Source organism: Oncorhynchus keta, chromosome 6 (genome assembly GCF_023373465.1).
Source record: "Oncorhynchus keta strain PuntledgeMale-10-30-2019 chromosome 6, Oket_V2, whole genome shotgun sequence".
Classification (NCBI taxonomy): domain Eukaryota; kingdom Metazoa; phylum Chordata; class Actinopteri; order Salmoniformes; family Salmonidae; genus Oncorhynchus; species Oncorhynchus keta.
The window spans coordinates 43,412,217-43,438,897 of NC_068426.1; the positions used below are offsets into that span (position 1 = coordinate 43,412,217).

General features: G+C 43.9%; 1 long non-coding RNA gene across 1 annotated transcript; it reads right to left on the reverse strand.

The window, feature by feature from the left end:
• Positions 1-13,982: 13,982 nt before the first annotated feature.
• On the reverse strand, positions 13,983-17,029 carry LOC127930857 (uncharacterized). The gene is made up of 3 exons (XR_008139627.1): positions 15,508-17,029; positions 15,173-15,276; positions 13,983-15,068 (listed from the first exon to the last, which is right to left on the reverse strand). It is a non-coding gene; the product is annotated as an uncharacterized LOC127930857 (long non-coding RNA).
• Between the last annotated feature and the right edge of the window lie 9,652 nt (positions 17,030-26,681).

The window sequence follows — 26,681 nt, forward strand, 5'->3', positions numbered from 1 at the left end:
ATTTTAGATTCGTGTTACGTTTTTGTTCATTAAACATGGATCGCAATCTACACGCTGCAGTTTGGTCCGACTCTCCTTCACCACACCTAGAAAACCATTACACCAGCTCATATGTCCTCTGCTCTAGAAATTGCTTTTGACAGAGTCTAATCGCTCCTCATCCCTGGGAGCAATTTCTAAACGCCTGAAGGTACCGCATACATCTGTACAAACAATAGTACGCAAGTATAAACACCATGGGACCAAGCAGGCGTCATACCGCTCAGGAAGGAGACGCATTATGTCTCCTAGAGATGAATGTACTTTGGTGCAAAATGTGCAAATCAATCCCAGAACAACAGCAAAGGACCTTGTGAAAATGCTGGAGGAAACAGGTGCAAAAGTATTGATATCGACATAACCTGAAAGGACACTCAGCAAGGAAGACGCCACTGCTCCAAAACCGCCATAAAAAAGCCAGAATACGGTTTGCACATGGGGACAAAGATCGTACATTTTGAGAAATGTCCTCTGGTCTGATGAAACAAAAATAGAACTGTTTGGCCATAATGACCATCGTTATGTTTGGAGGAAAAAGGGGGAAGCTTGCAAGCCGAATAACACCATTCCAAACGCGAAGCATGGGGGTGGCAGCATCATGTTGTGTGTGTGCTTTGCTGCAGGAGGGACTGGTGCACTTCACAAAATAGATGGCGTCATGAGAGAGGAAAATTATGTGGATATATTGAAGAAACATCCCAAGACATCAGTCAGGAAGTTAAAGCTTGGTTGCAAATGGATCTTCCAAATGGACAATGACCCCAAGCATACTTCCAAAGTTGTGGTAAAATGGCTTAAACCCTCTACGGGATGGGTGTCGCTAAACTGGGACGGTTGTTGTTAACGTGCGCAAATGAGGAATTGGCTTTGGGGGTGACCAGTGAGAAATACCTGCTGGAGCCGTGCTACGAGTGGGTGCTGCTATGGTGACCAGTGAGCCGAAATAAGGCGGGGCTTTACCTAGCAGAGACTTGTAGATAACCTGTATCCAGTAGGTTTGGCGACGAGTATGAAGCGAGGGCCAACCAACGAGAGCATACAGGTCGCAATGGTGGGTAGTGTATGGGGCTTTCGTGACAAAACCGATGGCACTGTGATAGACTGCATCCAATTTGTTGAGTAGAGTGTTGGAGGCTATTTTATAGATGACATCACCGAAGTCGAGGATCGGTAGGATGGGCAGTTTTACGAGGGTATGTTTGGCAGCATGAGTGAGGGATGCTTTGTTGCGATATAGGAAGCCGATTCTAGATTTAATTTTGGATTGGAGATGCTTCATGTGAGTCTGGACGGAGAGTTTACAGTCTAATCAGACACCCAGCTTTTATAGTTGTCCACGTATTCTAAGTCAAAGCCGTCCAGAGTAGTGATGCTGGACGGGCGAGCAGGTGCGGGCAGTGATCGATTGAATAGCATGCATTTAGTTTTACTTACGTTTAAGAGCAGTTGGAGGCCACGGAAGGAGAGTTGTATGGCATTGAAGCTCATCTGAAGGTTAGTTAACACAGTGTCCAAGGAGGGGCCAGAGGTATACATAATGGTGTCGTCTGCGTAGAGGTGAATCAGAGAATCACCAGCAGCAAGAGCAACATCATTGATGTATACAGAAAAGAGAGTCGTCCCGAGAATTGAATCCTTGCGGCACACCCATAGAGACTGTCAGAGGTCCCGACAACAGGCCCTCCGATTTGACACACTGAACTCTATCAGAGAAGTAGTTGGTAAACCAGGCAAGGCAATAATTTGAGAAACCAAGTCTGTCGAGTCTGCCAATAAGAATGTTGTGATTGACAGAGTCGAAAGCCTTGGCCAGGTCGATGAATACGGCTGCACAGTAATGTCGCTTATCGATGGCGGTTATGATGTCGTTTAGAACCTTGAGCGTGGCTGAGGTGCACCCATGACCAGCTCTGAAACCAGATTGCATAGCGGAAAAGGTATGGTGGCTTTCGAAATGGTCAGTAATCTGTTTGTTAACTTGGCATTCGAAGACCTTAGAAAGGCAGTGTAGCATAGATATAGGTCTGTAGCAGTTTGGGTCTAGAGTGTCTCCCCCTTTGAAGAGGCAGCTTTCCAATCTTTGGGAATCTCAGACGATACGTAAGAGAGGTTGAACAGGCTAGTAATAGGGGTTGCAACAATTTCGGCAGATCATTTTAGAAAGAGAGGTTCCAGATTGTCTAGCCCGGCAGATTTGTAGGGGTCCAGATTTTTGCAGCTCTTTCAGAACATCAGCTATCTGGATCTGGGTAAAGGAGAAATGGTGGGGGCTTCTGCGGGTTGCTGTGGAGGGTGCTGGGCAGTTGACCGGGGTGGGGGTAGCCATGTGGAAAGCATGGCCAGCCGTAGAGAAATGCTTATTGAAATTCTCAATTATAGTGGAATTATCGGTGGTGAAATTGTTTCCTAGCCTCAGAGCAGTGGGCAGCTGGGAGGAGGTGCTCTTCTTCTCCATTGACTTTACATTGTCCCAGAACGTTTTTGAGTTAGTACTACAGGATGCACATTTCTGTTTGAAAAAGCTTGCCTTAGCTTTTCTAACTGCCTGTGTATATTTGTTCTTGACTTCCCTGAAAAGTTGCATATCACGGGGGCTATTCGATGCTAATGCAGAACGCCACAGGATGTTTTTGTGTTGGTCAAGGGCAGACAGGTCTGGAGTGAATGAACCAAGGACAATATCTATTCCTAGTTCAACATTTTTTGAGAGGGGCACGCTTATTTAAGATGGTGAGGAAGGCACTTTTAAAGGTTAGCCAGGCATCATCTACTGACGGGTTGAGGTCATTCCAGGATACCCCGGCCAGGTCGATTAGAAAGGCCTGCTCGCAGAAGTGTTTCAGGGAGCGTTTGACAGTGATGAGGGGTGGTTGTTTGGTCGAAGACCCATTACAGATGCAGGCAATGAGGTCGTGATCGCTGAGATCTTGATTGAAAACAGCAGAGGTGTATTTGGAGGGCGAATTAGTGAGGATGACATCTATGAGGGTGCCCTTGTTTAGTGATTTGGGGTTGTACCTGATAGGTTCATTGATAATTTGTGTGAGATTGAGGGCATCAAGCTTAGTTTGTAGGATGGCCGGGGTGTTAAGAATTTCCCAGTTTAGGTCACCTAGTAGCACGAGCTCAGAAGGTAGATGGGGGGTAATCTTTTCACATATGGTATCGAGGGCACAGCTCGGGGCAGAGGGAGGTCTATAGCAAGCGGCAACAGAGAGAGACTTGTTTCTGGAAAGGTGAACTTTTAGAAGTAGAAGCTCAAATTGTTTGGGTACAGACTTATATAGCCTGCCTGAGTTCTGTATTACTATATTTGCAGTAGATTGCAACACCACCCCCTTTGGCAGTTCTATCTTGGTGGAAAACGTTATAGTTAGCAATGGAGATTTCAGGGGTTTTGGTGGTTTTCCTAAGCCAGGATTCAGACACGGCTAAGTGTGCTAAAGCAGTGAGTAAAACAAAATTAGGGAGTAGGCTTCTAATGTTAACATGCATGAAACCAAGGCTTTTACGTTTACAGAAGTCAACAAATGAGAGCACCTGGGGGGTGGGAGTGGAGCTAGGCACTGCAGGACCTGGATTAACCTCTACATCACCAGAGGAACAGAGGAGAAGTAGGATAAGGGTACGGCTAAAGACTATACGAACTGGCTGTCTAGCACGTTCAGAACAGAGAGTAAAAGGAGCAGGTTTCTGTGAGTGGTTGGGCTGGCTGGGGAAACAGCGATTCAGACAGTTAGCAGGCTAACAAGCTAACAGTTAGTAGGGCGGGGATAAACACGCTAACAGTTAGTAGACCGGGGCAAGCTAGTAGTTAGCAGGCCGGGTTAGCAAGCATGCAGTTAGCATGGGCTAGCAGTTACAGCCCGGGCAGGTAAGCTAGCAGGTAAGCTAGCAGCTAGCAGGCCGGGGCCGGCAGCTAGCAGTTAGTAGACCAGGGCAAGCTAGCAGGGGCTAGCAGTTAGCAGACCGGGTTAGCCAGCAAGCAGTTAGCAAGGGCTAGCAGTTAGCAGACCAGGCAGGCAAGCTAACAGTTAGCAGACCGGGTTAGCAAGCAAGCAGATAGCAGGGGCTAGAAAGTTAGCCTTTGGGGGACGTCGCGATGGGGGTAAGTCTGTTTTTGCCTCTTCGTGCAGTGACGTCGATAGACCAGTCATGGAATTAGTAGGGTTCCAATTAGCTCTAGGTAGCTAGTAGGCCTAGCTGGTTAGCATAATGGGCCTTCAGCGGACGTCGCGCCTGAGGGGCCTGTTGGAGTCCTCGGGCAGATTATGTCGGTATTCCGGTTGTAGGAGATCTGCGGGGTTCCATGCCCCATACCGGCTGTAGAAGAAGTCCGGATATTGTAGCCCAGGAGTATTCTTCGGTGGTAGCACAGGCTAGCTTCAAGCAAATTTGTGCTTGCTCTGGGATGGAAACGCTAGCCAGGAGTAGTAGGATTGCGGATAGCTAGTTGTGAAGATCCAGATGAAAATGTTCAGTTTGCGGTAGGAATCCGGGGATGAAAATAACAGGTCCGTTATGCTCTGGTTAGAGTCACGTTGTTCGAACTGACGAGAGCTTTCCGAGCTGAAGGTTAGCTGATGACCGCTGGCAATGGTTTTCTGACTGATAGCTGGTAGTTAGCTGGCTTGCTTCAGTTGAGGGATTCCGGATCCGAAGTAAATATAAATACTTCAGGAAAAAAAGCATATCCACGCTACATTGGGTGAGGCGGGTTGCAGGAGAATATTTAGATGTTGAGGTTTAGCAACATATTTTAAAGGATATGTGATGGTCCTGTAGCTCAGTTGGTAGAGCATGGCGCTTGTAACGCCAGAGTAGTGGGTTTGATCCCCGGGACCACCCATACGTAGAATGTATGCACACATGACTGTAAGTCGCTTTGGATAAAAGCGTCTGCTAAATGGCATTTATTATTATTATTATAAGAAGATGTAAAACAACATATACAAGGGACACGACAGGACAAAGACGTCTGACTGCTACGCCATCTTGGGGCAACTGGTTTGATACATTCACCTCTGAAGGTAAATAATGTACTTACTTTCAGTAATCTTGCTCTGATTTGTCATCCCGAGGGTTCAATAGATAAAATGTAGCACAGTTTTGTTTGATAAAATCCATTTTTATGTTCAAATGTAAGAACTGGCGTCTACAGTTTGAACCCACTTCTGTCTCTGGCTCCACACCCAACCCGCCTGGCCATCTAGATTTGTGAAAGTTAGTGTATAAGCTAATGATCCATCATGCATGACATTCCTGAGAGTGTGTAAATGTTTTTTGACCATGGCATTGTTGTATGTTTTCTATAGTTATGTCCTTGAAAATGTATCAATTGACCAGTTCAGCACATTTGGGCAAACTCCTGACAGACTTAATACAACATATTTTGCAGTTATGTATTTTTTCACTGGATCAGTCTGAAACGTTGCACACACACTGCTGCCATCTGGTGGCCGAAATCTAAACTATACCTAGACTCCTATCTGAAAGTATGACATTTCTCGTGTATTTCAAAGAAATGTAAAAAAATATATATATATATTATATATATATCTAATGTGTTATATTCTCTTACATTAATTTCACATTTCCACACACATCAAAGTGTTTCCTTTCAAATGGTATCAAGAATATGCATATCCTTGCTTCAGGGCCTGAGGTCCATTCAGGTCCATTCACGGCAGTTACATTGTAGGCTAAAATGTAAAAAAAAGGGTACGAGCCTTACCTTGTCCCTCCTGAATAAGAACCTTTTCATTTCAATCATGCTATAATGCTAATAAGGATCTTCAGCGTTACGGATATGATCACTCTATGTGGGAACTGCTTCAAGACTGTTGGAAAAGCATTCCAGGTGAAGCTGGTTGAGAGAATTTACATTTAAAGGCAATGTTATTTGCAGAGTGTGCAAAGCTGTTGTCACGCCTTGGTCTTAGTATTTAGTGTTTTCTTTATTATTTGGTCAGGCCAGGGTGTGACATGGGTTTATGTTGTTGTATTTCGTATTGGGGTTTTTGTATTATTGGGATTGCGGCTGAGTAGGGGTGTTGTGTGGGCTTGGCTGCCTGAGGCGGTTCTCAATCAGAGTCAGGTGATTCTCGTTGTCTCTGATTGGGAACCGTATTTAGGTAGCCTGGTTTCGCTTTGTATTTCGCGGGTGATTGTTCCTGTCTCTGTGTAGTTTCACCAGATAGGCTGTAATTAGGTTTCACGTTCCGTTTGTTGTTTTGTATTTTGTATCGTTATTTCATGTGTCACTTTTTCTATTAAAGTCATGAGTAACCACGACTACGCTGCATTTCGGTCCGACTCTCTCTTGACAAACGAAGAACGGCGTTACAGCTGTTATTTTGAAGAATTTCAAATATAAAATATCTTTGATTTGTTTTAACACTTTTTTTGGTAACTACATGATTCCACATGTTATTTCATAGCTTTGATCTTCACTATTATTTAAAATAAAAACCCTGGAATGAGTATGTGTCCAAACTTTTGACTGGTATTGTGTATATATATATATAAATATAACCCTGTGTTCCTTACAGCCAAGTTTCAACTAATAGACTTCTGAGAACCATGCTGGGACTAGGACACACAAGTTATTAGGAGACAAGTTGCTAGAAGACACTTTTTATTAGAATTTGCTGTTGAAATGACTGAATACTATTAGTTTGAAGGTGTAATTTGCACCACATGATTTGAAAAAAGAAACTTGCCTATTTTAGGATTCTCCTATTCATCTCAATGTTATAGTAACTCAAAGAAAAATATATCTCTATACATTAATAATTTCTTTAATTTGCTTCTTGTTTGATATTACAATTATCTAGCTGGTGGAGTAATTTCTGATTTTGTTGGAATCACAAACATCAGTTGATAAGAGGTTTGGATCTCCTAACTTGAAAGCAGCTTGTGTGGGAAAATAAAGATGTTTTCCACACTCAAGATAGCAAAGTTATGAATAATTCCTCTTGTTGTGCTCTGATATAACAAAGACAGGGATCGTTTGGGCTCGTTTGTGACTGAAGAAACTGTTTTAATTCTTATTCTTCCTTTATTTCCTCCTTTCCGCCAAATCATAAACACACCAGCCGTGTAGCCTCAGAGAGCCGATCTGAAACTCATAACTGTTTTTAAAAGGCCGCGTAAATTATTTGAAGAGGTCAGGTTTCATTCAAATGGTAAAGCAAAGACTGAGACAAAGCTGGAACACTGGGAGCCAGGCTGTTTGCTTGGCTCTCTTTTTCTTTCCCTCAATCAGCCTCTCACTCCCTCCCTTCCCAGTAAACTGGAGAAAGGGAGAGAGAAGGGGGATATAGAAAACACAGCTACACAAAGGCAGCAATAGCTCTCCATCACTGGATTACTAATCGGCCTCTTTGTTGTGCTCGATGCATGCCTGTCGCTGTCACATGACCACGTTTCCATGGCGACCAAGGTCTGAGTAATCATTTGCGCAATGACCTTTATTCCCTTGAGGGAAGGGGAGGGGGAGGTTAGAATGAAAGCGGAGCCAGTAAAACAGAGAGAAAGGAGCGGAGGGAAGGGGGAGTGGGGGAGGGAAGAGGAGGGGGTGAGCAGCAGAGCGAGCCAGTGGGGACCCAGGCAGTAAAAAAAAGAACAGATTTTGTCAGCACTGAGAAGAATCTGTTGGGTTTGGTTAGATAACTAACAGAGAAAGTGAATTCAAGAAAGAGGGGATGCAGTGAAAGATAGAGAGAGGCCAACCGTGGGATGGGGAGAGGGGTGCTTTTGACTCTCAGTACTGCAGGAAGCTGTGGTGTGAGTCCAACAGAGGGAGAGATAGAAGGAGAGAGAGAGACGAAGAGAGAGAGAGAGCAAGAGTGTGCGCGAGACAGAGAGAGAGCAGAATTAGGCCGATACCCACAGAATGCAGAGCAGAAATAGGCCGATACCCACAGAATGCAGAGCAGAAATGGGCCGATACCCACAGAATGCAGAGCAGAAATGGGCCGATACCCACAGAATGTAGAGCAGAAGTAGGCCGATACCCACAGAATGCAGAGCAGAAATGGGCCGATACCCACAGAATGCAGAGCAGAAATGGGCCGATACCCATACAGAATGCAGAGCAGAAATGGGCAGAATGCAGAAATGGCCGATACCCACAGAATGCAGAGCAGAAATGGGCCGATACCCACAGAATGCAGAGCAGAAGTAGGCCGATACCCACAGAATGCAGAGCAGAAATGGGCCGATACCCACAGAATGCAGAGCAGAAGTAGGCCGATACCCACAGAATGCAGAGCAGAAGTAGGCCGATACCCACAGAATGCAGAGCAGAAATGCCGATACCCACAGAATGCAGAAATAGGCCGATACCCACAGAATGCAGAGCAGAAGTAGGCCGATACCCACAGAATGCAGAGCAGAAATAGGCCGATACCCACAGAATGCAGAGCAGAAATAGGCCGATACCCACAGAATGCAGAGCAGAAATGGGCCGGTACCCACAGAATGCAGAGCAGAAATGGGCCGGTACCCACAGAATGCAGAGCAGAAATGGGCCGATACCCACAGAATGCAGAGCAGAAATGGGCCGATACCCACAGAATGCAGAGCAGAAGTAGGCCGATACCCACAGAATGCAGAGCAGAAATAGGCCGATACCCACAGAATGCAGAGCAGAAATAGGCCGATACCCACAGAATGCAGAGCAGAAATAGGCCGATACCCACAGAATGCAGAGCAGAAGCACAGAATGCAGGCAGAAATGGGCCGATACCCACAGAATGCAGAGCAGAAGTAGGCCGATACCCACAGAATGCAGAGCAGAAATAGGCCGATACCCACAGAATGCAGAGCAGAAATAGGCCGATACCCACAGAATGCAGAGCAGAAATAGGCCGATACCCACAGAATGCAGAGCAGAAGTAGGCCGATACCCACAGAATGCAGAGCAGAAGTAGGCCGATACCCACAGAATGCAGAGCAGAAATAGGCCGATACCCACAGAATGCAGAGCAGAAGTAGGCCGATACCCACAGAATGCAGAGCAGAAGTAGGCCGATACCCACAGAATGCAGAGCAGAAGTAGGCCGATACCCACAGAATGCAGAGCAGAAATGGGCCGATACCCACAGAATGTAGAGCAGAAGTAGGCCGATACCCACAGAATGCAGAGCAGAAGTAGGCCGATACCCACAGAATGCAGAGCAGAAGTAGGCCGATACCCACAGAATGCAGAGCAGAAGTAGGCCGATACCCACAGAATGCAGAGCAGAAGTAGGCCGATACCCACAGAATGCAGAGCAGAAGTAGGCCGATACCCGCTGTCGTGACTTATTTACTTCATCCACTATGTTTAATTGTTACCCGATAAAATGAATCATGTCACAATTAACTCATTAGGAATATGGGGCACCACAGAAGAGAGGTTGTTTAAAGAGTTACCATCTGCCAAATTAAATTCTTTACCTATAACATCCATAAAACAGTCAACATATTAATCATAACCTCTTATCATATGATCACCCTGAACAGTCGTAACCTTATGCATCTGCAAAAAAACAGACTTACTCATGATTTCGTACTACACCAATTGGTTTATTTATTTACTAGCTAAATAAATGAGAAAACAAGATAACATACACAAGTAATACATGAGAGGAAGGTCCCGAGCTGACTGACAATATGACAGCTTGTTACAACAGAGATGGAGAGGGGGGGAAGAGAGAGAGAAAAAGGGACACTTATCATGGATAAATTTTAGAACTATTCTCACATTAATAAAATACTTTGCACAAGAAACGTTGCCCGTTTGGAATAAGAAATCATGAATGTATTTACGTGTGAGTGCCTTTGTTCACTGTTTATCTCTGTCAGAACCAGGCCTTCTTAGGAAGGGTGTGGGTTGGACCCGTCTCTTCTACTGTTGTTCACCCTGGAAGATAGCCAGCCGTGTCGAAGGTTCCCATGGGTGATGATGGTAGGAGAATACGGTGATTTGAGACTCATAGTAGGATGGGATGGTTTGAAGAGTCGTAGGATGGTCCCTCTTTGATTCTCTTTTCTCGGTGTCTGACTTATGACAGCTAATCAGCTGTACCAGTGATTGTCTGGGGAATGAGGGTCTCGCCTACACCTCATGCAGATTTTTCAGGGTTCAGGATTCAGACCACTTTACACGCACAGATGCAACCTGGCAATGTTCTGGTCTGAAATGTTCATTCTTAGCCAGTCATAGTCATTCTTAAGCACTGTAATCAAAAAGGACGGTTCTATCACACTAACACGCTCTTCTGACCTCACTCGGGGAGTGGCTACTTACTGTGCAAAGGATGTGATTGCAAGTTATCTCTTATGACAACCAGAATCAGAGTCACATCTTAACAAAAATACCTTCATCATTATGAATGTCATATGCACAATGTATTGGATGGAAACTTGATAGATAAAGGGGATATACTTTCCACGTGACAGTATATCATTTGGCTATTTATCAATATGTCTGTCAACAGGAAGCAGCAATAGCATCATTTTCAACTTAAGTTTTAGGGATTTCAGCTAGGGGACACTAGTTTTATGTTTGGAAAAAATAACGTTCCCAAAGTAAATGGACTATTTATCAGGCACAGATGCTAGAATATGCAAATAATTGACAGATTAGGATAGAAAACACTCTAAAGTTAGCAAAACTGTCAAAAATATTGTCTGTGAGAGTAACAGCACTGATATTGCAGGCAAAAACCTGAGGAAAATCAAACCAGGAAGTTGCTTCTATTTTGAAAGCTCCATGTTCCATATCCTGCCTTCGCTCCATTTAAAAGTTGGAGCAACTGTGACATCAACGCCCCCTACCTTCCCAACTAGTTATGGATCTGGAAACACTTCCAACGTCTGCCACTAGATGTCCTCATTCAGTAGAAAGTGTAATGGAGCATTTGCTGTGAACGTTGACCTAATGGGAGGGAAAATAGTTGGTGTCGCAAGAGAATGCCATTTTGTTGTGGTGCATTTCTCTTTGAGTGCTTCGGCTGTTCCAATCAGCCCCAGATGAAAACGAATGATCCGGTTGGAATGTTATTGGATATATATGATTATAACATCCTGAAGATTGATTCTGCACTTAGTTTGACCAGTTTTTTTCACCTGTAGTATGTCTTTTGAAAGTTTTCATGCAAGTTATCCTGGACCAGAAGTCTTTGGGCATTTAGTGATAGCAAATGCTGCTACTTGGACACTAGAATTGAACATTTAAAACAAAACGATTTATTGTTGAACTAGGACTCCTTGCACTACATTCTGATGAAAGATCATCAAAGGTAAGGGAATATTTATGTTGTAATTTTGTATTTCTGTTGACTCCAACATGGCGGAGAAATATTGTTACGTCTGAGCCCCGTCTCAGATTATTGCAATGTTAGGCTTTTTCCATAAGGTAAAAAAAAATGTGACACAGCGGTTGCATTAAGAACCAGTGTATCTTTAATTATATGTAGAACATGTATGTTTAGTCAAAGTTTATGATGAGTATTGCTGTTATCTGGCGTAGCTTTATATAATTCCTCCGGATATTTTGGAGGAATTTCTGAACATGGCGTCAATGTAAACCGAGATTTATGGATATAAAATGCATATTATAGGGGCGGCAGCGTAGCCTAGTGGTTAGAGCGTTGGACTAGTAACCGGAAGGTTGCGAGTTCAAACCCCCGAGCTGACAAGGTACAAATCTGTCGTTCTGCCCCTGAACAGGCAGTTAACCCACTGTTCCCAGGCAGTCATTGAAAATAAGAATATGTTCTTAACTGACTTGTCTGGTAAAATAAAAATAAAAAATAAAAAATACAATTATCGAACAAAACATAAATGTACTGTGTAACATATCATATGACTGTCATCTGATGAAGATTTTCAAGAGGTTAGTGATTGATTTTATTATTTATTATTTAATCCTGCTTTTGTGATTTTATTATTATTTTATTTTTGCATTCCCTGTGCCACCTTAGGGGGGGTTGTCACGTTCTGTCCATCGTTCGTATGTGTTTTCCTTGTTTTAGTGTTGGTCAGGACGTGAGCTGGGTGGGCATTCTATGTTGTGTGTCTGGTTTGTCTAGTTCTATGTTTGGCCTGATATGGTTCTCAATCAGAGGCAGGTGTTAGTCATTGTCCCTGATTGGGAACCATATTTAGGTAGCCTGTTTTGTGTTGGGTTTTGTGGGTGATTGTTCCTGTCTCTGTGTTTGCACCAGATAGGACTGTTTAGGTTTTCACTTTTCTTGTTTTGTATAGTCTGTTCATGTATAGTCGTCTTTATTAAAAACATGAATAACCACCACGCTGCATTTTGGTCCGCCTCTCTTTCACCAGAAGAAAAACCTTACAGGGGTGGAGTTCCCCTCGGGGTACGCCTCGCCTCAACAGGTGGAATTGGTTTTGTACCTAATCATGTAGAAACTGCTGAATGAGTCCAAAAACGTGCTGCAATGGATTTATTTTATTTTTATTTTATTTATTTATTTATTTATTTATTTATTTATTTAGATGATATACCAGAAATCACCAAAAAGGGTTTGCACTACTGTGCCCTGCCTTCTACTGGTGTCTTTTTGGCCCATCCCTTATGCGGAAATCATGCAACAACACATATTCTTGGGGCAAAGCATTAAAATGGTGCTTTATGGTGAAATGCTAGAGGAAAGAGGGGCTTCAAGAAAATAATACCTGATGGTATTGAAATGTGTCTGTGGGTTTTCTTATCCAGCCTTGTGAGAAGCACAAGGTGTGGCAAGGAGAGCTTCCACATAGAAAACAAAAGCACGGACGCACAAACACACACACACACACACACACACACACACACACACACACACACACACACACACACACACACACACACACACACACACACACACACACACACACACACACACACACAATACACACACACATGACTGGCTCACGTTCAATCGATACCCCATTCTAAATCAGTCTTAATTATACATGGATTCAGCCTGGAATTAGACTTGTTTTTTTCAACAGCATCATCACGACTAAATGTTTCTGGAATATGCGTCAACTTCATTAACAAGATAGGGTAGAGGTTGGAGAACAAAAGGTGCTCCACAAGGTTCAGTGGTAATGCCTCTGCAATTCATTTAAAAAAAATTACGTGCTAATTGAATCACTGAATTGAATTAACTGAATTGTAAAATATAACCTAAACTTTGGTTCACAGAACTGGTCAGGTTGTGATCTATGTTATGAGTTGGAGGAATTAGACTTGTTTTTTTTATAGAATAATACGATTTATTTGTGAATCTCTTCCACTGACAAATACGCACACACACACACACACACACACACACACACACACACACACACACACACACACATCCACCACACATTAACACACACAACACACACACATACACACACACACACACACACACACACACACACACACATCCTCCTCACATTAACACAATAACAAGCACACATATACACACACACACACACACACACACTAACTTTTCCTCTTTTTATCCTCCTCACATTAACACAATCACACGCGCGCACGCACGCACGCATACTCATTCTACCGACCATAGGGCACACAACAAACAACCCGTTTGGAAAATGACACGAAAAACATGCTTGGTGCAGGAATATGGCTCAGGAGGCAGCACACTGGGGTGATTGATGGGGTCGGATAGACAGTTAATCACGGAAATGGTTCTGTTATCCACAACAGCTAAATCAGCACTGTGGCACATGGTACCGCTAGCCACCACTGATGATCCGGCTCATGATGTCATCCCCTCCTCAGAGCAAGCTGGGTAGGGGGTTGAGGGGAGGTTCTCTCAGGGTTCTCTGTGCGTTGTTCAGGTTAACAGAGTATATGTCTATCCCTTACACTGGGGTCTCGGTGTCTGAGAAACATAATGGCAAGCTGGAATCAGGGTGGAGGTGGTCAGTGCACCCTAGTGGACCTTTATTTTATATTTTTATATCGACCAGATGAGTCAATACATTCATTTTTTATGGACATTGACAGAGTTCTAGTTGACACCTCATTTCATGGAGTATCTGCAACACTGAAAGGGCAATTCTGCCAATTTTCAACCGCATATTCAGTGTCTCCGGCACCATACAGGTGTCTAATACCGTATAAAAAACGATCACTGAAGCTGTGATGGAAAAGGACATTTTGGTATAATGTTATAAATGCCGACATGTAATTTATTCGTTCAACATGGTTTGATCTTTTTGTGTCGGTAAAATTCATTATGCAAGAAATTATGGTGGAAAAGCATTTTTTTGCGCAAATATTGGTATAGTAACCATCATATCAAAGTAACTTGGAGTCACGCGCTGATATGGTGTGTGGTCCTCCCTCTACAACTTGGGTAACTATGCAGTTTATTCAGCTACAGATAAATCAGCTTATGGTGAACATCACTGGGTGTTGAAATTGCACGGTGATCTTGATGCTCCTTTCTAATAAATATCCAGGGTCTGTTTCTGGTGAGATGACGATGGTCGGTGCTTGACTGCTGATTGACAAAGAAAATATTCTCGCCCTCCATAATAAACTCATCATGTAGACTAGACATGTACCCGCACAGCCTACCAGCACTGTATCTGTGAGCTATTGACTAGAGAGCGAAACAGTACATGTGGTGTGCACTGCGTCATCACGCACTGATTTTTATCCACAATCATTTGGTGGAAACACCACTGGTGGGAAAATGCACATATGTTCTTGGATGGAAACCTATATTGTGACATCATAGTGGAAACCTATATTGTGACATCATAGTGGAAACCTATATTGTGTCATCATAGTGGAAACCTATATTGTGTCATCATAGTGGAAACCTATATTGTGACATCATAGTGGAAACCTATATTGTGTCATCATAGTGGAAACCTATATTGTGTCATCATAGTGGAAACCTATATTGTGTCATCATAGTGGAAACCTATATTGTGACATCATAGTGGAAACCTATATTGTGACATCATAGTGGAAACCTATATTGTGACATCATAGTGGAAACCTATATTGTGTCATCATAGTGGAAACCTATATTGTGTCATCATAGTGGAAACCTATATTGTGTCATCATAGTGGAAACCTATATTGTGTCATCATAGTGGAAACCTATATTGTGACATCATAGTGGAAACCTATATTGTGACATCATAGTGGAAACCTATATTGTGACATCATAGTGGAAACCTATATTGTGACATCATAGTGGAAACCTATATTGTGTCATCATAGTGGAAACCTATATTGTGTCATCATAGTGGAAACCTATATTGTGTCATCATAGTGGAAACCTATATTGTGTCATCATAGTGGAAAATATTGTGACATCATAGTGGAAACCTATATTGTGTCATCATAGTGGAAACCTATATTGTGTCATCATAGTGGAAACCTATATTGTGTCATCATAGTGGAAACCTATATTGTGTCATCATAGTGGAAACCTATATTGTGACATCATAGTGGAAACCTATATTGTGACATCATAGTGGAAACCTATATTGTGACATCATAGTGGAAACCTATATTGTGACATCATAGGATAAGATTAGAAGTAAGAAAATTCGATTTCCAAAATCTGCAACTAGTTTCTAGGCAGAGGGTATTTTCTCGCTCCCCACGTCACCACGAATCTCACAGTGTTTGAAAATCACTGTTTTAAAAATGTTTTGATGAGTTCATTGGGTAGATCTTTTTAACTTCCTTTTTTTCTGCATAACATAGACATGCAATTTTCACAATTGTAGACACTGGTATTGTGTTGGATATAATGAAAATGAGGTTGAAAAGTGGTGGAATTGCCCTTTAACATTACATTACTCTTAAACAATGCAATTACTATTGTAACAACATTGTATTAAAGGGCAACTCCACCATTTTTAAATCTAATTTTCATAATGAAATAATGTTTTTCTTACTTTCAATCCTACCCTGTCATATTTTTAACCACAGATCATAGAAACACACAGTTTTTACATTTGTAGACACTAGTATTGTGCTGGAGATAATGAATATGAGGTTGAAATTTGGCAGTATTGTCCTTTAACATATTGGTACATAGTAACTTATTAATTGCTTTGTAATTGCATCATAATGGAGTTACGTGGAATAAAGAACATTCAGTTATTATGCAATCAAACCAACTAACAGACGCTATAATTACATCATCACTACACAGGTACAAGAGCAACCTAATGTGAAGTGATACAGAAGTATCTATACTTTAAACCAGGGTTCTCCAACCTTGCTCCTGGAGAGCTACCGTCCCTTAAATTTTCACTCCAAGCCTAAACTATTACACCTGATTCTAATAATTAGCTGGTTGATAAACTGAATCAGGTTAGTTACAAATGAGGTTGGTGTGAAAACCTATATGAGGGTAGCTCTCCAGGAACATGGTTGGAGAGCCCTGCTTTAAACACTATCCAAGTGTTACCAAATGTAAACATGTGTCTTGGTTTTCTAGGATGATAAGCACCTCCTCTCTGCCATCTGCTACACAGCACAACAATGCAGATTAAATACATTTGCGGTATTGTGTTTCAACAGTCAGGTTTAAACCTGCTGCTAAAATGCATCCTTTGTCCTGATCTTGTCCATTTACACACTTATAAGATCTGATCGAAACCAGATCACAATGCGTCTTTGAATTTGTCTACACCTGTTAACACCACGTATAAACGGGGCTAAAATGGGTGCCATAGCCAACAGAACACAGAACAAGACTACACTGGAGGAGCAGTATCACACAGCCATGTCGTCTAATGGTGGAAGTCCAGTATATTAAAGTGGAATGAAGAAAAGCTCATTTCTTGCAGATAGCATCACCCACAAGTAATCTCGCAGACCAAACAAACCCCGGCCTATGACTTGCGGGCGATTTTCTCAAGACCTCGAGACTACAGAGATGAGTGTCATCTCTCCTTTTCTTATCGCCATCCTCCCACAAAGAAATGGTCACACAGAGAACCTCCTCGAACCTCCTCGAACCTCCTCGAACCCGTTCTTGGCGAGAGCCTCGTCTGTTACGAGCCGCCAGTGTTGTGATTTGAAACGAGTACGGAAGGCCATAGGAGGGAGTGCTATGGCCTCAATCGCCACAGGGATGGTTCTTTGAAGGCCCAAGTCTAAAGAGCTGGCAGAAGAAGCACCATTGATGTTACAGAGAAAAGAAGGCTCCCATTCAGACGTTCAGACACTCCCGTCCAGAGCATAGAGGCTCCTTTGTGGAGTCAAGGAGGCCTCTCTAGATTTTCGGGAGCTATCAGTGGTGTACAGCAATAGACCTTTCGGTTGGTGGCCACACACAGATGGGGAAGGGGAGGGGAAAGAGGGTGGGTGGAGGGTGCAAGACAAAGTCCCAGACTACCTCAATGAGTAATTCCGTCCAGCCTGCTGCAAGAATGGCCCGTTGTGTCAGGCTGGTGTCAAGGTCGCTCAGTCCTTCAGACACCCACTTCGGGCTCACTGCCGCAGCCCAGCAAGACCCACCGTGGCTGGGCCAACGGTGTCCCAGAGTTACTTAACTGTTAATGAAGCCATTATCCAACAAGGTAACTCTTGACAGGCACAGAGAAACAATTGTTGTACCTTGTTTTGATGTTGAATTGAACCACATCAACCTTGTTTATGGTAATTTGGCCATCTGTTTGGTGCCAAACAAAATATCAGACCCTTCAAAATGACAAGATATTGAACACAGAGTAAATATTAATGATACACACACAAGTTTATTATCTCACTTGAATAGAGAAAACATGAAACAGTTAATGTTTGGTGAGATATACATCCTTGGATGAGAGAGAGATGCTTGTGCAAGCTGCCCCTCAAATTAATAGAGTAGACTTGAGACAATTGAGTTTTGGAGAAGAACGAGACAGAAAAGGAGAGCGGGAGAGAGATCCAGAGAGATAAAGAAAAGGAGAGCGGGAGAGAGATCCAGAGAGATAAAGAAAAGGAGAGCGGGAGAGAGATCCAGAGAGATAAAGAAAAGGAGAGCGGGAGAGAGATCCAGAGAGATAAAGAAAAGGAGAGCGGGAGAGAGATCCAGAGAGATAAAGAAAAGGAGAGCGGGCGAGAGATCCAGAGAGATAAAGAAAAGGAGAATGGGAGAGAGATCCAGAGAGATAAAGAAAAGGAGAGCGGGCGAGAGATCCAGAGAGATAAAGAAAAGGAAAGCCCCTCCACCACCAGTCCATCCATCTGCAAGGTCCTGAGCCTGCTCCCCTGTTCTTTCCATCCAGACTGCAGCTGTTTAATCCTCCTCCCTGCACACACACACTACCCCCCACAGTCTCAATTACATAACAAAGGTCACTATGACCACGTGTTTGCTCAATACAGCCGGACTTCTGTCCAATTCCACAGACAGCTGACACATAGACCACCCCCAGCCAGCAGGCCACTTTACAACCACACAGTTTCCCTTCAAAAATATATTGTCTGCTTCTCTCCCAAATCCCCCCTGAATTTGCGGTGAAAATCGCTATTTAATAGACAATTACATTAAGAAGACTGTACATCAGCTTCAGCGGGATAAAGAGGACATTAGGCTTTATTGACAGAAATCTCTACTTGGTGGTGGTAATAAGGGGCACATGTGAGGGAGCAAGGTCCGTCAGAGCAGGTCGAAGAGCTACACTCTCTCTACTAGAATCCATCATGACAAGAGCTGTAGATTTGTATAGAGTATATTTCCATAGAGCATATTTCTATGTTGTCAGTGGCAAATGTAGGTTTCGCCTGTCATAATGATGGCTATGGAGCCATACTTGAGCTTGCCAACACTGCATTGGTCTAGGATGAAATAACTGTAACAAATGGGTGCATGATCCAGAATGGTATTTTGAGGAATAGGTAGGAACAACTCTAGACCTTGGCCTAAAAAGGTGATGATTGTTGAGGAATGGGATTGTGGTAGTATTGGAAGAGACGTAGACTATCATGGCTTACATGGTTTATGAGGTCTCCACTCATCCTGAATTACATGGACTCTTCTTTCTCCTCCACTTCAGCTCTTCTTGTGGGAGCACTACTAGTTGACCACGGCAGAGAGAAGGGATATGGCATTTATCTTTAATAAGAACTCTGCTCTCTTTCACTCCCTTCTCCCTTATTCTGTCCTTTTTATCTCTAATCCTTATATCTTCCACTCATCACCGTTTTCTTTCTTTTACTTCCGGGTTCCGTTTCTGTTTTTCCACGTCTGCATTCCTATTCCTCCCCCTCTGCTGCATCTTCCACTTCTCCTTTCACATATTGACCTCTATCACTCTTGCCCTAATCTCTCCTCTTTCCCCCACTATCTGTTTGTCCTCGAAAAAACAATTGTTTTTTATTTACCTCTTTCTATGCTCACTTCGTCACTTCTCCTCCCTCTCGGTTCTTCTTCCCCCTTGTTTTTTCTTACCTCTCTCTCATTTCTCTTTCTATTTCCCCATTACCAAACTTTTTGTATTCCGTATTCTTCCCTCCACCCCCTCATTTCAATTCCCACTTCGAGTCCTCATCCTCTCATCGTTTTTGTTTCCCCGTCTATTTCTACTTCCTTCTCTCTATGCCCCTGGTATCCCTCACTCCCTCACTCTATCCATCTCTCCACCTCATTCTCTATTTCTACTTCCTTCTCTCTATGCCCCTGGTATCCCTCACTCCCTCACTCTATCCATCTCTCCACTTCATTCTCTATTTCTACTTCCTTCTCTCTATGCCCCTGGTATCCCTCACTCCCTCACTCTATCCATCTCTCCTGTTCGTTCTCTATTTCTACTTCCTTCTCTCTATGCCCCTGGTATCCCTCACTCTATCCATCTCTCCACTTCATTCTCTATTTCTACTTCCTTCTCTCTATGCCCCTGGTATCCCTCACTCCCTCACTCTATCCATCTCTCCACTTCATTCTCTATTTCTACTTCCTTCTCTCCATGCCCCTGGTATCCCTCACTCTATCCATCTCTCCACTTCCTTCTCTCCATGCCCCTGGTATCCCTCACTCACCTTCCATTTAGCCCATCCTGTTCCTTCTCCTCTGCCCCTGGTATCCCTCACTCCCTCTCCATCCTCATGTCTATTTACCATCCCTCATCTTTTCCATCCATTCTCTCCCTCTCCTTCTTTAGCCTCCTGTTCCCTCCTCTGCATCCCCACCTCATTCTCCCTCTCTCCCCCTCATCTCATTATCCATCTCTCCTGTTCGTCTTTTTCCATTCTCTCCCCCTCCCTCCTTCTTTATCTCTCCTGTTCCTACTCCTTGCATCCCTCACTCCCTCTCTCCTCTCTCCACCTTTACCACATTTTTTCCACTCTCCATGCCCTCCCTCCTCTCCATTTCCAGCTCATTCCTGTTTCTACTTCCTTCTCTCTATGCCCCTGGCCCTCATCCCTCACTCCCATCTCTCCTCATCTATTTCTACTTCCTCTTCTTCATCATTCTCTATCCATCTCTCCTTCTCTTTTCTAGCTCTCCTGTTCCCTCCTTCCATGCCCCTGCATCCCTCTCCACTCATTCTCTATTTCTCTTCCTTCTCTCCATGCCCCTGGTATCCCTCACTCTATCCATCTCCACCTCTATTTCTACTTCCTTCTCTCCTCATGTCTATTTCTACCATTCGTCTTTTTCCATTCTCTCCCCCTCACTCCTTCTTTAGCTCTCCTGTTCCCTCCTTGCATCCCTCACTCCCTCTCTCCATCATCTCTATTTCTCCTTCCTTCTCTCTTTTTCCATTCTCTCCCTCTCCTTCTTTAGCTCTCCTGTTCCCTCCTTGCATCCCTCACTCCCTCTCTCCTCATCTATTTACCACGTCTTTTTACATTCTCTCCCTCTCCTTCTTTAGCTCTCCTGTTCCCTCCTTGCATCCCTCACTCCCTCTCTCCTCGTCTATTTACCACATCTTTTTCCATTCTCTCCCTCTCCTTCTTTAGCTCTCCTGTTCCTCCTTGCATCCCTCACTCCCTCTCTCCTCGTCTCCTTTACCCCTCTCTCCTCACATCTTTTCCCATTCTCTCCCTCTCCTTCTTTAGCTCTCCTGTTCCCTCCTTGCATCCCTCACTCCCTCTCTCCTCGTCTATTTACCATTCATCTTTTCCCTCCATTCTCTCCCTCTCCTTCTTTAGCTCTCCTGTTCCCTCCTGGCATCCCTCACTCCCTCTCTCCTCATCTATTTACGACGTCTTTTTCCATTCTCTCCCTCTCCTTCTTTAGCTCTCCTGTTCCCTCCTTGCATCCCTCACTCCCTCTCTCCTCATCTATTTACGACGTCTTTTTCCATTCTCTCCCTCTCCTTCTTTAGCTCTCCTGTTCCCTCCTTGCATCCCTCACTCCCTCTCTCATGTATTTACGACGTCTTTTTCCATTCTCTCCCTCTCCTTCTTTAGCTCTCCTGTTCCCTCCTGGCATCCCTCACTCCCTCTCTCCTCATCTATTTACGACGTCTTTTTCCATTCTCTCCCTCTCCTTCTTTAGCTCTCCTGTTCCCTCCTTGCATCCCTCACTCCCTCTCTCCTCATCTATTTACGACGTCTTTTTCCATTCTCTCCCTCTCCTTCTTTAGCTCTCCTGTTCCCTCCTTGCATCCCTCACTCCCTCTCTCATGTATTTACGACGTCTTTTTCCATTCTCTCCCTCTCCTTCTTTAGCTCTCCTGTTCCCTCCTGGCATCCCTCACTCCCTCTCTCCTCATGTCTATTTACCTTTACATCTTTTCCTTGCCATTCTCTCCCTCTCCTTCCTTTTAGCTCTCCTGTTCCCTCCTGGCATCCCTCACTTCCCTCTCCCTCATGTCTATTTACGACATCTTTTCCATTCTCTCCCTCTCCTTCTTTAGCTCTCCTGTTCCCTCCTTGCATCCCTCACTCCCTCTCCTCATGTATTTACGACGTCTTTTTCCATTCTCTCCCTCTCCTTCTTTAGCTCTCCTGTTCCCTCCTTGCATCCCTCACTCCCTCTCTCCTCATCTATTTACGACGTCTTTTTCCATTCTCTCCCTCTCCTTTCTTTAGCTCTCCTGTTCCCCCTCCTTGCATCCCTCTTTTTCCATTCTCCCTCTCTCATGTATTTACGACGTCTTTTTCCATTCTCTCCCTCTCCTTCTTTAGCTCTCCTGTTCCCTCCTTGCATCCCTCTCTCCTCATCTATTTACGACGTCTTTTTCCATTCTCTCCCTCTCCTTCTTTAGCTCTCCTGTTCCCTCCTTGCATCCCTCACTCCCTCTCTCCTCATCTATTTACGACGTCTTTTTCCATTCTCTCCCTCTCCTTCTTTAGCTCTCCTGTTCCCTCCTGGCATCCCTCACTCCCTCTCTCCTCATCTATTTACCACATCTTTTTCCATTCTCTCCCTCTCCTTCTTTAGCTCTCCTGTTCCCTCCTGGCATCCCTCACTCCCTCTCTCCTCATGTCTATTTACCACATCTTTTTCCATTCTCTCCCTCTCCTTCTTTAGCTCTCCTGTTCCCTCCTGGCATCCCTCACTTCCTCTCTCCTCATGTCTATTTACCACATCTTTTTCCATTCTCTCCCTCTCCTTCTTTAGCTCTCCTGTTCCCTCCTTGCATCCCTCACTCCCTCTCTCATGTATTTACGACGTCTTTTTCCATTCTCTCCCTCTCCTTCTTTAGCTCTCCTGTTCCCTCCTTGCATCCCTCACTCCCTCTCTCCTCATCTATTTACGACGTCTTTTTCCATTCTCTCCCTCTCCTTCTTTAGCTCTCCTGTTCCCTCCTTGCATCCCTCACTCCCTCTCTCCTCATCTATTTACGATTCTCTCCCTCTCCTTCTTTAGCTCTTTTTCCATTCTCTCCCTCTCCTTCTTTAGCTCTCCTGTTCCCTCCTCCTGGCATCCCTCACTCCCTCTCTCCTCATCTATTTACCACATCTTTTTCCATTCTCTCCCTCTCCTTCTTTAGCTCTCCTGTTCCCTCCTGGCATCCCTCACTTCCTCTCTCCTCATCTATTTACCACATCTTTTTCCATTCTCTCCCTCTCCTTCTTTAGCTCTCCTGTTCCCTCCTTGCATCCCTCACTCCCTCTCTCCTCATCTATTTACGACATCTTTTTCCATTCTCTCCCTCTCCTTCTTTAGCTCTCCTGTTCCCTCCTGGCATCCCTCACTCCCTCTCTCCTCATCTATTTACGACGTCTTTTTCCATTCTCTCCCTCTCCTTCTTTAGCTCTCCTGTTCCCTCCTGGCATCCCTCACTCCCTCTCTCCTCATCTATTTACGACGTCTTTTTCCATTCTCTCCCTCTCCTTCTTTAGCTCTCCTGTTCCCTCCTTGCATCCCTCACTCCCTCTCTCCTCATCTATTTACGATGTCTTTTTCCATTCTCTCCCTCTCCTTCTTTAGCTCTCCTGTTCCCTCCTTGCATCCCTCACTCCCTCTCTCCTCATCTATTTACCACATCTTTTTCCATTCTCTCCCTCTCCTTCTTTAGCTCTCCTGTTCCCTCCTTGCATCCCTCACTCCCTCTCTCCTCATCTATTTATGACATCTTTTTCCATTCTCTCCCTCTCCTTCTTTAGCTCTCCTGTTCCCTCCTTGCATCCCTCACTCCCTCTCTCCTCATCTATTTACGATGTCTTTTTCCATTCTCTCCCTCTCCTTCTTTAGCTCTCCTGTTCCCTCCTTGCATCCCTCACTCCCTCTCTCCTCGTCTATTTACCACGTCTTTTTCCATTCTCTCCCTCTCCTTCTTTAGCTCTCCTGTTCCCTCCTTGCATCCCTCACTCCCTCTCTCCTCATCTATTTATGACATCTTTTTCCATTCTCTCCCTCTCCTTCTTTAGCTCTCCTGTTCCCTCCTTGCATCCCTCACTCCCTCTCTCCTCATCTATTTATGACATCTTTTTCCATTCTCTCCCTCTCCTTCTTTAGCTCTCCTGTTCCCTCCTTGCATCCTTCACTCCCTCTCTCCTCATTTTCCCATCTTTTTCTTTCTCCTTTCTTTCACTCTTTCTACCCTCGTATCCCTCCCTCCCTCTCTCTATTTGCCGTTTTTTCTCCATCTCTCTATCTCCCTCTGCTATTATTCGCCTGTTCTCTCCTTCATCTCCTGAAGAAAGCACACAGCACTGCAGCACTACTGCAGATCTCAGCACAAATGAGATTCTATTTTCTGCCTCTGCTTCCTGTTCCTCCTTTCGCCCGTCGCCATGGTTACCAGCTCGTGTCCACAGAGGTCTAGCTTCCTCCCGTCTCAGTCACAGCGCCAGAGCTAGGCCGGGGTTATCGCTCTCTCCCTCTCCCTCTCTCTGTCTCTCCTGCTCCATTTGTGTCTTTCCGCTGCTATTCCTCCATCTCTCTCTGTTTTCATCTCTCTATCGCTCCTTCTTCGTTCACCATCTACTGTATGTGGAGTGTTTGCAAATATCGCATCCCTTTCGCCACTTCTTCTTCTTGATGGCTCTGCATTGTCTCTCGGAAGGGCTGTGTTCTCTCCAGAATTCTCTGGAGGAGTCAAGGAAGCCTTTGGCACAGCCTATTCCGCTATTGATGTGCTATAAAAGACAGTTGTTTATCATTGGATGATAAAGAGGGAGCCAATGGGGACTGCATGCGGCTATGACACATTGTAATCGACAGTATTCAAACCCAAGAAAAGGTGGCGAAGTGACAGAGAGTTAGTCAGGCAGTTCAGCAATGATGTCATTGCTTTAAAAGTAGTCAGGGAAAGATAGCTATTGCTGAGGATGAGACAGAAGTTGAGGCTGTGTGTAAAAAAACATCTATAGTAGGCTAACTTACGTCAAACAAGATCCAAAATGATAAAGTATTGGAGAATTGTTACCCAAAGACTCCTAACATCTAAAGATATAATTAAATAATCAGTATACTATAGACTATAGTCAGAATTTTGACCTAAGTACCACATCCATTATATTTTTAAAAAAACAGTCAGAAATGGTTTAACATTCCAGGTTGAGACCTTGTTTGGGGTTCAATTTAATGGATCCATTTCAGTTTGAGAGACCCACGCAGACACCACCTAACCATGCTAAAATACAGCTCAATGTTTACTAATAAATTCAGGTTAGTATACAGCCGTAAACACTATAACTGAGATCTGAACAATAAGTGCAATTAGTCTCATTCTCCAACTCCTCTTTAACTTCTTCAATATAGGTGGTGCTCTTTTAATTTTTGGATAAAAAAACTTTCCCGTTTTAAACAAGATATTTTGTCACGAAAAGATGCTCTACTAATAATAATTGACAGCTTTGGAAAGAAAACACTCTGACGTTTCCAAATCTGCAAAGATATTGTCTGTGAGTGCCACAGAACTGATGCTACAAGCGAAACCAAGATTACATTTCAAACAGGAAATGCCCCAGATTTTGAATGCGCTTTGTTCCAATGTCTCCTTATATGGCTGTGAATGCGCAATGAATGAACCTACACTTTCTGTCGTTTCCCCAAGGTGTCTGCAGCATTGTGACGTATTTGTAGGCATATCATTGGAAGATTGACCATAAGAGACTACATTTACCAGGTGCTCCGCTTGGTGTCCTTCATTGCAATTATTGCGTAATCTCCAGCTGCGTGAACAAATGGCTAAGCTTGTGAGCCAATATATTTATTTAATTTAATTTAGTTAACGTTGCGTTAAGGTAATGAGCTTGAGGCTATAATTACGCTCCCGCATACGGGATTGCTCGACGCAACAGGTTAAAAGAATATCTTATTTTTCATTTGGTATGCACAAATTGTAGTAGAAAGCCATAGTGAATATAACCACCCTGGAGAAAAGTGACCGTTCAGATAATGTCCTGTACAGTACACGTAAATTACTTTATAAACAACAGTAACATACTATATGAACTGAATACAGTAGATTACCATAAATTACATTGCATTGTGGAAAATAATTATACAGCTAGGAAATATTTGATGTATTTCAACTGAAATCAAATGTATATACAGGGGGTACCGGTACAGAGTCAATGTGGAGGCTATATACAGGGGGTACCGGTACAGAGTCAATGTGGAGGCTATATACAGGGGGTACCGGTACAGAGTCAATGTGGAGGTTATATACAGGGGGTACCAGTACAGAGTCAATGTGGAGGCTATATACAGGGGTACCGGTACAGAGTCAATGTGGAGGCTATATACAGGGGGTACCGGGAGTCAATGTGGAGGCTATATACAGGGGTACCGTACAGAGTCAATGTGGAGGCTATATACAGGGGTACAGAGTCAATGTGGAGGCTATAGTCAATGGGGTACCGGTACAGAGTCAATGTGGAGGCTATATACAGGGGGTACCGGTACAGAGTCAATGTGGAGGCTATATACAGGGGGGTACCGGTACAGAGTCAATGTGGAGGCTATATACAGGGGGTACAGAGTCAATGTGGAGGCTACAGAGTCAGAGTCAATGTGGAGGCTATATACAGGGGGTACAGAGTCAATGTGGAGGCTATATACAGAGTCAATGTGGAGGCTATATACAGGGGGTACCGGTACAGAGTCAATGTGGAGGCTATATACAGAGTCAATGTGGAGGCTATATACAGAGTCAATGTTGAGGCTATATACAGAGTCAATGTGGAGGCTATATACAGGGGGTACCGGTACAGAGTCAATGTGGAGGCTATATACAGGGGGTACCGGTACAGAGTC